The following is a 15,017-nucleotide window of genomic DNA, read 5'->3' as shown; positions in this document are numbered from 1 at the left end:
GGAGTGATACATATCACCGTAGTATTATTGTTAAAGTCGTGATACAATTGGACTTTGATATTACATAATCATACTATGACACTGTATAATAATGATCGAAAATCTCGATTTCTCTCATTGTTATAGCTACGGATCTTCAACAACGGTGATGCTAAACTTACAACCTTTGGGATCATTGGAGTACTTGGAAGGACGAAGATTTCAGGGATCGTTGAAGATTAGACTATGGAATATGAGCCACTAAAGTTTATCTTTTTTATATTCCATATGTATTAATAGTTTTGTCAATAAAATTGACAAAAGGGGAGATTGTTAGAGCATAGCTCGGTAAACCTCGTATGCGTTGCTATCTCAAGCATGTTTGTCAATGTTAGTGATAGAAACTATGAGTCTTAATTTCTATCCTACATAGCTAAGTCTCGTACTAGGATAGAAAAGTGTATTTGAGCTCAAGGACTTCATGGAAATTCAACGACAACGATGAATATCTACACAAGGAACCGTGGAACTTCATCAACAAAAAGGTATGTGGAGACTTGAACTTATATATCACTCAAAAGTCTATCTATTCTATCTCCTACTTCTTATGAGACAAAAGTCGTATGCTATATAGACTAGATCATACACATTTGACATTTCGAGCTGAGCATTCATTGCTTATCTTTTATCTCGAAATCGTGTGTTGGTAAAGCGTTTCGCTTTGATCAAGTTTCTTCACCTAGTGACGAAAGTCATGAAAAGTTTCAATCACTTTGAGAATTACTCTGACGTGAATCGGTTTGTGAATAACGGCTACAGAGAATGTCTCAATGATTGAAATGAGAGTTTAGATTACATAACCATGTATTCCTTGAACCGAAGTTTTCGAACTTTGTTGATCAAGATAAATCGGGAGGATTATGGAATAGGCTTGCCAAGTCTGCGAACCCAGTCCGCGGACTCAGTCCGCGAACTGTCGGAAATTGTCGACCAAGAATTTTTGTTGGATTTTCCAAAACTCGTTTGTGTGCTAAGTCCGCGAACTAGCGGAAGTTCTCTTTTCGAGAATTTCTGCTGAGTTTGGAAAACTCAACCGATAAACTTAAGTCCGCGAACTTGTTTGTGAACTTAAGAGGTTATGATCTAAAGATGTGCTCTGAACATAAAACATTAAATTACTAAGGAATGCTTTATGCAAACCGTAGCTATAATGTTCATGAGACGATTCAATCGAATCGAATCATCTTTGTTTCAATTGTGTCTTGTGTAGTTACATAAGATCTCATAGAAATTGAACAACTCTTTAACTAGTTCATTTGAGTCAATTGAACTAGTTATGGTGAAGAAGGAAAAGGTTAACATGAAATGCTCATATGGTTAACCTTTTGGGTTACTATATTGAAACAACATACACGTACACGTTTGGGCATGGTTTTCACAAACCCAGTAAACGTCTACCCAAGTGTGTGTGAAAAGCTAAGTTTTCGATCTAACGGTTGAGAAATATTAGCTTAAATCTAAATCAGGTTTTCATCTAACGGTGAATATGGATTACTTTGTAACTAAGGCAAAACCCTGTTTTGAAGGTTATATAAAGGAGATATCTAGCATTGAGAAAAACTAATCCCCACACGTCTGTGTGATACTAGTGCGCTCGCTAGAGTCGATCCTCCTTTAAACTTTGGTTTTCTTCTCTAAAACCAGGTTAACGACTTAAAGACTTCATTGGGATTGTGAAGCCAGACCGATACTACTTTTATCGTAGTTGTGTGATCTGATCTTGCATCTTCTATCGTACGAGTACAATAGATTGATTGGCTTGAGATCGTGAGAGTTATCCGATAGGCAAGATAAAGAAGTCACAAACATCTTTGTCTCACTGTTTGTGATTCCTCGAAAAACCACCTATGTAGTCAAGAAGGATTGTAGAGAGGTGATTAATTAATCTAGGCTGTTCTTCGGGAATATAAGACCGGATTATCAATTGGTTCATGTTCACCTTGATTTTATATCTTAAGACGGAACAAAGCCTAGGGTTAGCTGTGGGAGACAGATTTATCCTTTGATAGACTTTTCTGTGTGAGACAAATTTGTTTATTATCAAGTCTGCGATTTTGGGTTGCAACAACTCTTGGTTGTGGGTGAGATCATCTAAGGGAATCAAGTGCGCAGTATCCTGCTGGGATCAGAGGCTTAGGAGTACAACTGTACCTTGGATCGGTAGGAGACTGATTGGGGTTCAACTATAGTCCAGTCCGAAGTTAGCTTGGAGTATGCTAGTGTCTGTAGCGGCTTAATACAGTGTGTATTCAATCTGGACTAGGTCCCGGGGTTTTTCTGCATTTGCGGTTTCCTCGTTAACAAAATTTCTGGTGTCTGTGTTATTTCTTCTCCGCATTATATTTTATATAATTGAAATAATACAGGTTGTGGGTTCGTGATCATCAATTGGAAATCCAACCTTTGGTTATTGATTGATCCTTGGATATTGGTCTTTGGTACCGTCCAAGTATTCCTTGTGTTTTGATTAGGACTCGTTGATTTCTATTAGCTTAAGTAATATCAAAAACAAGAGAGAGATATTAACTCCTTGAGATACTTTTATCTAGATTGAGTCTGACTGTCTAGTTGATTCTCTAGCAAAGTATTTCGGAGTTAGTCCATACAGATTGTTAATCGAAATATTGGGTGGTGTCGTTAGACCCCCGCTTTTTCAATTTCTCATTTCCTAGTCTGATTCCTCTGTGGATTGATGGAGTTCATGTTATGGACTTGCCTGTGGAATATCAATGGCATCCTTCTAAGTGCATTAAGTGTTGCTCATTTGGACACAATGCTAGTTACTGCTCAGTAAAAGGGGTGAAGAAGAAAGCTCACTGGATATCTAAGAAAATTCAACATCCTCCAAAGGCAGTGGCAACGAAAAATGATGATGTGTTGGGTGTTCTAAATCCTGTTAGCAAGATAAGCACACCGGTTGGAGATAATATTGGTATGGAGAATGAAAACATAGATAATGATGGAGTTTTGGATGTTACATGCTCTTCTAGAATTTTAGTTAATAAGATTCCGGATCAAGTTTGTGTGGGTAATGGTGATGTCCACAATGAAGAAGTGCATACAGACACTGAAGCTTTTAATGCTCCTTTGGAGATTTTTAAGAAGAAAAAAAAGAGATCCAAGAAACACAAAGAAGCTCTTTCGGTGGAGAAAATCCAAGAAGGTATTAAGCTGGATGTAAATGCTCAACAAGTTATGGAAGGGGCAAGTACCTCGTCAACTGGCCCGTCAGTTCCTCCTGGGTTTGAGAACGTCAACAAATTCCATGTTTTCGAAAAAGATGAAGAGGTTGCCACTTATCAATTAGTTGTGGAAGTCTCGGAGATAAGCATATCGAAGTCATCATCATCCGAGCCAAATCTAGAATCTTCCAAGAAATTGAGTTTAAAAGCTAAAGGGATAGGTATGTTCCCTACTGGTACTTTAAGTACGAAAAAGAAAAAGCCCCAAAATTCTGGAATCCCTAAAAAGATATCAACAACAAAGCTTTTGGAATATGGCTCTTCATGGGGATTAGACTTCCCCCTCGAAAAATAGATCGTCAAAACATGTTCCAGGATCATGTGAAAAATCATGATGATTTAACCATAGAGGATGTTGAAGAATATCCTACTTGATAGTATTCTTTATGTTGGTTTGTAAGTTGCTTTTTGAATTTAAGGTACAATAAGATGAGTCTTCTTCTATTGACCTTGTTTGTGTTCTTAGATGTTTGTAATGTTTTCTTAGTTCCAACTTCGGGTTACGATTGTTTTTGAATTTATGCTCTTCTCTAGTTGTATGTACCTGCACACGGCTTGTCTGCTCTTAATATATTCTCTCTGATCGATCGATCAAAAAAAAAAATCACAATGCCACCATTAGAAACTACCAACTTACCTTCCTCCCAAGGAACCTCAATAGAGAAACCACCTAGGGTTGGGAAACCGAGTGATTTTAGGGGCTTGTTTCCCGAGCTAGGATGTTGTTAAATACCTATTAGACCCCCTTATAGTACTTTATGTGGAAAGTAAGGCGAGAAACAAATTTTTAAGGCTCTTCGCCAAACTAGGAAATTGATTTCCAAATTGGACTCTCTTTCTTGTCCCAGAAGACAAAAACACATATAAATACTTTGTTTCGTGATCTGTTGAAGATAGGGAGGTTTTTTTTTTTGAAGATGACAATACCATCAAAAGATCCTACGAATCCTAAGAAGATGAAGATTGAGAAGAAAGATGAAGACTTATTGTCAGATGAAGATCTGGCTCTTAAGCAAAAACTGGAGCTGTATGTTGAGACGGTTCAAGATCCACAGCCTGGGGTGCAGAAACTAGCGTTAGAAAGTATGCGGCATGAGATTCGGAACTCAACTAGCTCAATGACTTCTGTGCCGAAACCACTTAAATTTCTCAGGCCACATTACGGAACCCTAAAAACTTATTTTGCAACAATGGGAGGTGATTCAGAATTGAAGAGATATCTCGCTGACATACTATCAGTTTTGGCTATGACCATGTCTGCCGAAGGAGAACGGGAGAGCCTTAGGTATAGATTGTCGGGTTCACCGGGCGATGTTTGTTCGTGGGGTCATGAATACGTCCGTAACCTTGCTGGAAGAAAACTCACAAGAATACAAGATGCGACTTCAGCAGAATCAAGATGTGCCAACGGAAGATTTGATGGAGCTTGTGCAACAAATTGTTGCATTCAACATGAAGCACAATGCCGAGACTGAAGCTGTAGATCTTTTAATGGAGGTTGAGGACCTTGATTTGTTAATTGACGCTGCGAATTACAAAAAGATATGCATGTACCTTGCTAGTGTGGCCGTTCAGCTACCTGCACCTGATGATCAGTTGGTTCTAGATATAGCTTATGCTATTTATCTCAAGTTCGGTGCATATGCTTTAGCTCTTTGGGTTGCAATCCGCCTGAATAATTTGAGGTATGTCAAGCAGTTGTTTACTATCTGTACTGATATTCAACAAAAAAAGCAGTTTTGTTATATACTTGCACGGCATGGTGTTCACTTTGTGCTGGATGAGAATATGGTTTGGGATGATGACGAAAGGGAGTCGTGTCAGGAAATAATCAACAATATGAAATTAAGTGAAGGTTATCTCAACCTTGCTCGTGACATTGATCTTATGGAACCTAAGTCTCCTGAAGATATTTACAAGACGCATTTGATTGACGGCGGGGTTGCTGCTGGTGCAAGTGTTGATTCGGCCAGGCAGAATTTAGCTGCTACATTTGTGAATGCATTTGTCAATGCTGGTTTTGGTCAGGATAAGTTGATGATTCCTTCAGATGCTTCAAGTGGTGGTGGCACTACAGGAAGCTGGCTTTTTAAGAATAAGGAACATGGCAAGGCTAGTGCAGCAGCAAGTCTGGGTATGATTTTGTCATGGGATGTGGACAATGGGCTTTCACAACTTGATAGGTATTTCCACAGCGATGATACCCATGTCATCTCTGGTGCATTATTAGGTGTTGGGATTGTGAATTCTGGTATTAAACACGAATGTGATCCTGCAATGGCACTTCTTTCTGACTATATAAATAAACAAGATCCATCAGTCCGCATTGGAGCAATTATGGGGCTAGGTTTAGCATATGCAGGAACCCAGAATGAACAGATTTATCAGCAATTATCTCTGGTTCTCGGTGATTCAAGTGCACCATTGGATGTGATAGCATTTACTGCAATCTCATTGGGCTTGGTCTTCGTGGGTTCGTGTAACGAAGATGTAGCTCAGTCAATTATCTTGGCCTTGATGGATCGTAATGAGGCTGAACTTGGGGAGCCTCTCACTCGACTTCTACCGCTTGGTCTTGGTCTACTGTATCTCGGGAAGCAGGAAAATGTAGAGGCTACTTCAGAAGTTTCCAAGACATTTCATGAAAAGATAAGGAAATACTGTGATATGACTTTATTATCCTGTGCCTATGCTGGAACCGGGAATGTCCTCAAGATTCAGCAACTTCTGGGGGAATGTGGTCAACATCTTGAGAAGGGTGAGACCCATCTAGGACCTGCTGTGATTGGAATAGCTATGATAGCAATGGCAGAAGAACTGGGACTTGATATGGCAATTCGATCACTAGAGCACATGCTGCAATATGGAGAGCAGAGTACCGGTCGGGCAGTCGCTTTGGCTCTTGGTCTCTTCTGCGTCTCAAACCCAAAGGTGAATGTTATGGACACATTAAGCAGGCTTAGCCATGACGCAGACTCAGAAGTAGCAATGGCGGCCACTATATCCTTGGGGTTGATAGGTGCTGGTACGAACAATGCTCGTATAGCTGGCATGCTTCGTAATCTTTCAAGTTATTATTCCAAAGACGCCAGCCTCTTATTTGGCGTACGGATTGCTCAAGGTCTCGTACATATGGGGAAGGGTTTACTCACACTTTCTCCTTACCATTCCGAGCGGTTCTTGCTCTCCCCAACGTCGCTTGCTGGATTAATCATAATGCTCCATACTTGCCTTGACATGAAATCTTTCATTCTCGGCAAGTACCATTATGTCCTTTATTTTCTGTCTCTAGCCATGAAGCCAAGAATGTTAATGACTGTAGATGAGAATCAAAAACCTTTATCAGTGTCTGTAAGAGTTGGGCAAGCTGTTGACGTGGTTGGTCAGGCTGGTCGACCCAAGACAATCACCGGATTCCAGACACACTCAACGCCAGTTCTTTTAGCTGCGGGTGATAGAGCGGAGCTTGCTACTGACAAGTACATTCCACTTTCACCCATTCTTGAAGGATTTGTCATCCTTAGGGAAAACCCAGATTACCATGAGTGCATGCAACTGGACGACTTGTGAGGACATGGATTTGATCAAGTATCCGTACTTTAATTTGTTCGTTTCAATGTTCTGCTGTTTTCTTCTTCCTCTCTGTCAAGTGCTTTCTGCATAAAAATAAAATGTTCAGTAATATAATGAAATATAAATCCATTCGGAATTTTATTCGTGTCACATTTATGAATAATTCAATGATGTCTTTGAATGCAATGTAATTATTTAAACCAGGTACATCTAGATCGATAGGGAATCATGCACAGCTTTCTCTTTGGTTCCCTCAGGAAAAACCAGTTCGTTTCGTGCCTCATGAGAACAATAAAATTATATATTCGCAAAAAGAGTTTACTTGAATCGATTTGCAAAAAAGAAAAATCAAACGGATTTAGTACTACCTTCCATTTGATGCAAAACCTAAGTTTGTTGATTTTTTAACAAAAATTAGGCAATCTTTAAACTAAGCACATTTGTGATGACAATAAAATTTTAACAAACTAGGGAATCTGTATTCATTTAATGCAGCTTGGTTTGAGACATACCGAATTAACAAAAAACATGAAGTTCGCCAAAAAAAAAAAAAGAATCTAATGCTCGTTAAGTTTATCGGAAACATAAGATGTCGCGAACACGCTTTCGAAGCCAATAATATTGTTGGCCCTGTTTCTATAACGGGTGACATTTTAAAAATAAGTTTTACCAAGTCTGCAAGTAAATTTTAAGGTCTTGATTTTAGAAGTTCACAAACCATATTATATTTGAATTACTTGTGAATGACTTCTGATCGAACTATGGATGTAGAAACCCTAATTTGAGAAGTTCCCAAACCAAATTGTATTTGAATTACTTGAGACCGACTTCTGATCGAACTATGAACGTAGAAAACTTATATATACCAATTGAAACTGCAGAATAACTTGCTTTCTTGTTATAAACTCTTTCTCTCTAAATCTCTTTTTTGTTCTTTATTTTAATAATAGTTATGGCATGTGAAGATCATTCACACGATCGTGGGTTGCTACATGAAGATCTATTTGGTTATATGAGTGAAGAAGAAGAAGGACTTCTGATTCCTCCCATGGAAGATGAAGATTTTTTGTCGTCAATGATGAATAACAATGTTAATACAGACCTTGGAAACTTTTTTGACAAAGAAGATGATTTTGATGAAAAAACAAAACCAACAAGATATTATGAAAATAAAAAACAAAAAGAAAATTGCAATACCGGAAAAGGAAAGCAACTGAAGGTGTTGAAAGAAGTGCTGAAACCAGCCGACCATGAAGAAGAAAAGAAGATGTCGTCACCTAACCTTGATGAACAAGACAAGTTCTGGAATGAAAAATTTGAAATTTCCAAAAGAAAACTGCATGATGGATATGAAAAGATAGCGAATGGTAAGTATCGAAATTTGCTTTTATTTATTTGGTAATTCATTGTATCTTTTGTTTATCTGTTCTGGTTTTTGAGAGTCAAATCTAATACCCAAGTGCTTCCTTTCTATGTGCAGCGAAAAGACAAAAGCAGATACAAATTGTGGAAGTTCATATCGGATGTTAATCAATCCGTTGGTTATTCTTATTCCATAAAATCATATAAATAGAGTTACAGGAAAATCTGGGAGACTTTATTGCATATCGTATATTCTCCCAGATAAATAAGGTAACAGAAATATATTGTCTATTACACCCCCTTAGTCATAACGGGAGAGGAGCACACGTTAAGACTAGAACGAAAACGAACAAACAATACTCGAGGAAGGCCCTTGGTGAAGATGTCTGCATATTGACTGTCAGAAGGAACGTGCAAAACATGAATCTCACCGATACGTACACGCTCTCGTACAAAATGAATATCAATCTCCACATGTTTAGTGCGTTGGTGCTGGACAGGATCCCCTGACATGTAAATAGCACTAGTGTTATCACAGTAGACAATTGTGGCACGACGTAGAGGGATGTGAAGCTCGAGAAGTAAGTTGCGTAACCAAGTAGTTTCAGCAACGGCATTGGCAACTCCTCGGTATTCGGCTTCCGCACTGGAACGAGATACAGTAGCTTGTCGTTTGGACGACCAAGAAATCAGGTTGTCTCCAAGAAAGATGCAGTAGCCAGATGTCGACCGACGAGAGTCCGGGCAACCCGCCCAGTCAGCATCAGAGTATGCAGTCAAGCCCGTGATAGGGGAAGCGGAGAGAAATAAGTCGTGATCAAGAGTGCCTTGAAGATACCTGAGAATACGCTTAATAGCTTGCATGTGTATCTCCCTGGGATCATGCATAAATAAACAAACCTGCTGCACGGCATATGAAATATCAGGGCGGGTGAACGTCAGGTATTGAAGAGCCCCGGCCAAGCTTCTGTATAAAGTCGGATCCTCGAGTGGAGGGCCAGATGTAGTACTGAGCTTCGGTTGTGTATCAACAGGAGTAGTGACTGGGTTGCAGTTCGTCATTGATGCACGAGCAATAATATCTTGTGCATATGAGGACTGTGATAGAAATAATCCTGAATCTGAGCGAGTCACAGTAATACCCAGAAATTGATGTAACGCGCCAAGGTCAGTCATAGCAAATTCACATTTCATCAACCCAATGAAACGCTCTAAAAGTGCATCATTAGAAGCGGTTAAGACAATATCATCCACATATAATAATAAGTATGCAGTGTCCGAACCAGAGTGATAGACAAAAAGTGACGGATCACAAACACTTCCACGAAAACCGCAACCAGTAATAAATTGTGCAAACCTTTGAAACCATGCTCGAGGGGCTTGTTTAAGGCCATAAAGAGACCTACGGAGGCGACAAACATAATCAGGATGAGCGGAATCAACAAAACCTGGTGGTTGATGCATATATACTGTTTCAGCCAGAGATCACCGTGAAGAAAGGCATTTTTGACGTCTAGTTGACGAATGCCCCAAGAACGAGATGTTGCGATACTGAGTACAGTGCGTATAGTCGCTGGTTTAACAACCGGACTAAACGTCTCAAAACAATCAACTCCAACCTGTTGAGATTTGCCATTGGCCACTAGTCGAGCCTTGTAACGTTGCAAAGTTCCGTCAGCGTGAAACTTGTGACGGAAAAGCCACATTGACCGAATGATATGAGCGTTACTAGGGCGAGGAACCAGCTCCCAAGTGTTGGTCATAATCATAGCATTATATTCGTTCTTCATGGCAGCATTCCAGTTTGGGTCCCTAAGTGCATAAAGATGAGAACGGGGAAGAGGGGAAATGGGAATTGTGGATTGGACATGAAGATTGAGTTTTTGGATGGGACGGAAGATGCCCCGGGAGGCCCTGGTGGTTGGACGGGATGCCGCTCGAAGCTGTGGGCAGGAAGGTGTGGCTTGGTGAAGTGGGCTGGAAGAGGCAGGCACAGAGATGGGCTGAGTTTGTGAGGTTGTTGGGCTGTCGAGGGAGATGGGCTGTATAGAAGTGGGCAGAGGAGAAGTGGGTTGAGTGGAAATGGGCTGAGTAGAAGTGGGCTGAGTAGAAGTGGAAGTGGGCTGGGTGGAAATGGGCTGAGAGGGATAAGCTAGCCTGCGGTGTGGAGGAGTGTACAAGGTCGAAGGAGATGGGCCTTGTTCAGGAGGTGGAGCGGAATGGGCGTGGGTACAGGCTCAACAGAATTTGAAGGCACAGGTGATGGATAGGTGGAGGAATCTAGGAATGAATAGAGAGGATGGGTTTGTGGGTCGTGAGTATGGGAAGAGCTTGGACAAGAGGAAATAGAGAAGGGAAATACGTTCTCATCAAACGTGACATGTCTCGAAATAATGATTTTGTTTGTGGAAATGTCAAGACAACGATAACCACGATGATTGGGTGGAAAACCAAGAAAAACACACTAGTGGAGCGAGGAGCAAGTTTGTGTGGTGTGGTGGAGGAGAGATTAGGGTAGCAAAGACAACCAAAAATGCGAAGATGAGTATATGTGGGTTGGCGTCTATATAAGATGGACATTGGGGATTGGAAATTGAGGAGTCTAGTAGGAAGAATGTTGTGGAGGTAGACAGCCATAAGGAGAGAATAAACCCAATATTTGGGAGGGAGAACGAGGCATGAGACATTAGAGTACGAGTGATATCATTGATTCGGCGAATCATGCGTTCAGCCTTACCATTTTGAGATGATGTGTGAGGACACGAGAAGCGAAAAACCATGCCATTTTTACTAGAAAAGTTGTGAAAAGTGGAATTGTCAAATTCGCGACCCATGTCGCATTGGAATGATTTAATTTGGCGTTCGAATTGAGTTTGAACAAAAGATTGGAATTCCAAAAATTTGGTGAAGACTTGGGATTTTAATTTTAGTGGAAAAACCCATAAATAATTGGTGAAATCATCCAGAAATAGAAGATAATAACGAAATCCCGTATCTATATTCAACGGAGACGTCCATAAATCACTATGAATAATATCAAAAGGAGCAATACTAGTAGACTGAGAGTCATAAAAGGGAAGACGAACATGTTTGCTAATTTGACAAGAGTGACAAAGATTGGAGAATTATCCTTATTACATTGAATAAAAGATTTTGTGCGTAAAGTATCGAGGACAGCTTTGCCAGGGTGGCCGAGGCGACTATGCCAAACGGTAGGTGAGCATACGGCAAGAGAATATTGGTGAGGTGGTGGCGAAAAAGAGGATTGCACGGCGGAGGTGGTGATGGGATAGAGCTCCCCAGAACTATCACATCGGAGAATAGTCTTCCTCGAACTCAAGTCCTTCACAGAAAAACCATAAGGATCAAATTCAACAGACACATGATTATCAGTGGTAAATTTTCGAACAGAGATTAAGTTTTTGATGATGGAAGGGACGACAAGGGTGTCGTTGAGGTGAAGGGTGTGAGTTGGAAGATTTATGTACTTAGAGCCACTAGCAGTTACCGGAATGCTATTGCCATTTCCCACCAAGATAGAACGAACATTACTAGAATTAAAAACTTTTTGTAATGTACCTGGATCCGAGGTGATGTGAGAGGTTGCTCCGATGTCCATATAGAAATCATCATCAGGTGTCCGAATGCTCATAGAGCTGTAGGCTTCGGCGATATCTGACGGTTGTAGGTAGTCTGTGGTCGGAGCAATGTAGGCTTGCGGTGATCGACCGGCAGTAGGATGGCGACCACGACCCCGTCCTCTACCACGGTTCTGGCGACCTCGTCCGCGGCTGGCAGGTGAAGCAGCATTCCAGGGAGAAGCCCAGTAGGGAGTAGCCGGATATGGGCCAGGTGCAGCAACGTTCCAGGGAGTAGCCGGATAAGCCCAGTGTGGGTAAGGAGGAAATGGGCTTGCTGGGTTGGGCAGTAGTGGGCTTCTGTTCGATTCAGTAGGGAGCTGCGGTTGAGAAAGCACTGGGCCTGTTGGATTTGGAAGCAACGGCGCTGTGCGATCCAGACTTTGTTGATGACGCTGTGCAACAACAGGAAGGTGATGGGAGGTGTGCGGTGTTCCGGCAGCAAGGGCAGCATGAGTATTTGATGTAGATTGATGTTCACGGCGAATCTCTTCAGTGCGTAGTTGAGATCGAGCAGTGTCAAACGATGGCATCGATTGTTGAATGAAGGAGGCAACAGTATTATATTCCTCCGGAAGTCCATTGACAAGCTGGATAACTAGTCGTTTTTCATCCATTGGAAACTCGAGGTCACTCAATCGACTGGAGAGTGCCTGTAGCTTATCACAATAATCATCAACGTTGTTACAGTCAATAAATCTTAGATTGACAAACTTACTTTCAAGGCTGGCAGCGCGGTTTCCTTTGTTGTCTTGGAAGAGACGTTTGAGATGATCCCATAAATCCTTCGCAGTTTTTCCAGTTTTGAGAACAGTCAGCATCAGATCTTTGGTCATGGTGGAGAACATCCATTGACGGCATAGGGCGTCAAGCTGTAGGATGGTGGCATCGTCAAGATCTGGTGTGGGGGAAGAACTATCTATAAGAAAAAGGAGGTTGTGCGCTTGAAGATGAAGTTGAAATAGGAGAACCCATGAAGAGTATTCGTCTTGTTTGATATCTAGTGTAACAGGGATCAAAACTTTGATGTTGGAAACGGCGAAAGCCGGATGTAAGGTGTTTTTATTACTCGGTAAGGATCGATTGTTTGTCATTGATGATTATTGGTGTTGTTGGTGTTTTTAGAGGAAGAAGAAGGAGGATCGTTTTTGGCCTCGTGATACCATATCGGACGTTAATCAATCCGTTGGTTATTCTTATTCTATAAAATCATATAAATAGAGTTACAGGAAAATCTGGGAGACTTTATTGCATATCGTATATTCTCCCAGATAAATAAGGTAACAGAAATATATTGTCTATTAGTTCAACATCAGAGAAAGCAAGGGAGCACAAGTGATATAAAGAAAAACCGCGGGTCAACCGTCAAATCCAGAATACAATCCAGGTTTCGACAATTGAAGAAGTTTCACAGCACGCAAAGGCCAAAAATGACTGTTATAGCATTCTGAAGACGTTGATGTATTAACCAATTTATTTGCTGAAAATAATGTGAATAGAACTACGTGAGGGGTTTGATCTCAATTGAGTACGTAGGCAGCTGCTAGTACGGGAAGAGCCGCTAGCAGTTCAGCCCCAAAAAAGTACAAAAAAATATATTTTGTATTGATTTTTAAAGATAATATAGAAAAAATATGTACAGTGTTCCAGATATACACAATATATTATTTTTTGAACTGAAATTTGTCAAAGTGGTCACTTGTTTTACGTTTTCTTTTGATTTTACCTTCACGATGTGTACCGTGTATTCTCATCCTGATCAGTTTTATTTGGTATATTGAGAAGAACTCAAGTGTTTCTTTTCATCCTAGAAGAGAAAGGAAGATTCGAACATCCCTAATAAGATTAACCTCAAAACACCAATAGCTCGACATATTGTTCAGGGTTTATATTTCCCTCTAATAGGACAAAGAACATATCACAGTTCAAATGCATGAACCAACTTAGAGAAGACAAAAATACTAAAATCGAATTAAGTTGCAAGCTATTTTCTTGTTAGGGTTCTACAACTTTGCTTGACTATTTTTTTGCTTCCTCCTAGCTCTCACAAACACCAAATTGAAGAAGAAAGAGGCAACAATGTCAAACCTCCCGGAAGAGCTTCTCCTTGAATCTTCTTAATGCTACTAGGGAGGTAAACTAAGTAATTAACAGCCATCGGCAACGACAGACTTTTTTATGCAGAAGTACATAAAATATTCTAAGAAACTAGGGTGAATCCACACGCGCCACAACTGAATTTCTCCATGTCCATTGCATAACTTAATTTCTTCATGTGGCCATGTCCATAGTTCACAGTTCACACCCTAAACCATCACAATCACCCACGGGGACACATGAAAGATAACATTTACTGCTCAATGATGAATATCCACAAAAAGAAACTTCACCCAGTGTTTCTCAAAACTCAGCACCATAAAAATTTTGTGTAAAGTAAGAGCTCTAGATGTTTACTGTGAAAGAATGAAGCCAAAGATTTGCATCCCATCAGTCGTATTGGTATGTGCAAGGTAATTTCTAAAGTCCTCGCTGATAGAATGAAGATCTTCTTGCCAAAGCTTATATCCGATCACCAATCTGCCTTCACGAAAGGTCGTCAAATTCTCGACAACATACTAATAGCCAACAAATGCTTAGACTCAAGATAAAGTTCAAACTCCCAGAAGTCATCTGCAAAATAGATCTTGAAAAAATATACGACAATGTCAAATGGTCATTCATTGAAGAAATATCGAAATGCATGGATTTTGGCTTCAAGTGGAGGAAGTGGATTAATGGTTGCATTCGCAAAATTCCCTTCTCAATCCTCATCAATAGAACGGCTTGTTGCAAGTTTACAAGTGAAAAAGGTTTACGTCAAGGGGGATCCCCTTTCTCCCTTTCTTTTCCTTCTTTTGTCGGAGTTATTATCTATGATGTTCCCCAAAGCTAAAAGGACTCACTGTCAAAAATGAAGGAACGAAAGTAAGCCACCTTCGTGGACGATGCGGTCGTTTTCTTGGATGCCAGCGTGGAGCAAATGAAGTTTCGCATTCGTTCCCAAATATTTATCTTGGTATTAAATTTCCTCACCTGAAATACTAGGTGCACTGTACAGCAGTGCTACTTCTTGAGGCCTTCATACGAGCCTTACCGACATACGGGAAAGGGTTTACTCACACAT

General features: G+C 40.5%; 1 pseudogene; it reads left to right on the top strand.

The window, feature by feature from the left end:
* Positions 1 to 4,198: 4,198 nt before the first annotated feature.
* LOC113280468 lies at positions 4,199 to 6,851 on the top strand (annotated as a pseudogene).
* The last annotated feature ends 8,166 nt before the right edge of the window (positions 6,852 to 15,017 follow it).

The sequence above is a fragment of the Papaver somniferum genome, chromosome 5, assembly GCF_003573695.1.
Source record: "Papaver somniferum cultivar HN1 chromosome 5, ASM357369v1, whole genome shotgun sequence".
NCBI classification, from domain to species: Eukaryota; Viridiplantae; Streptophyta; class Magnoliopsida; order Ranunculales; family Papaveraceae; genus Papaver; species Papaver somniferum.
The sequence above is the reverse complement of the archived record's forward strand: the minus strand, read 5'-3'. Positions and strand labels throughout refer to the sequence as shown.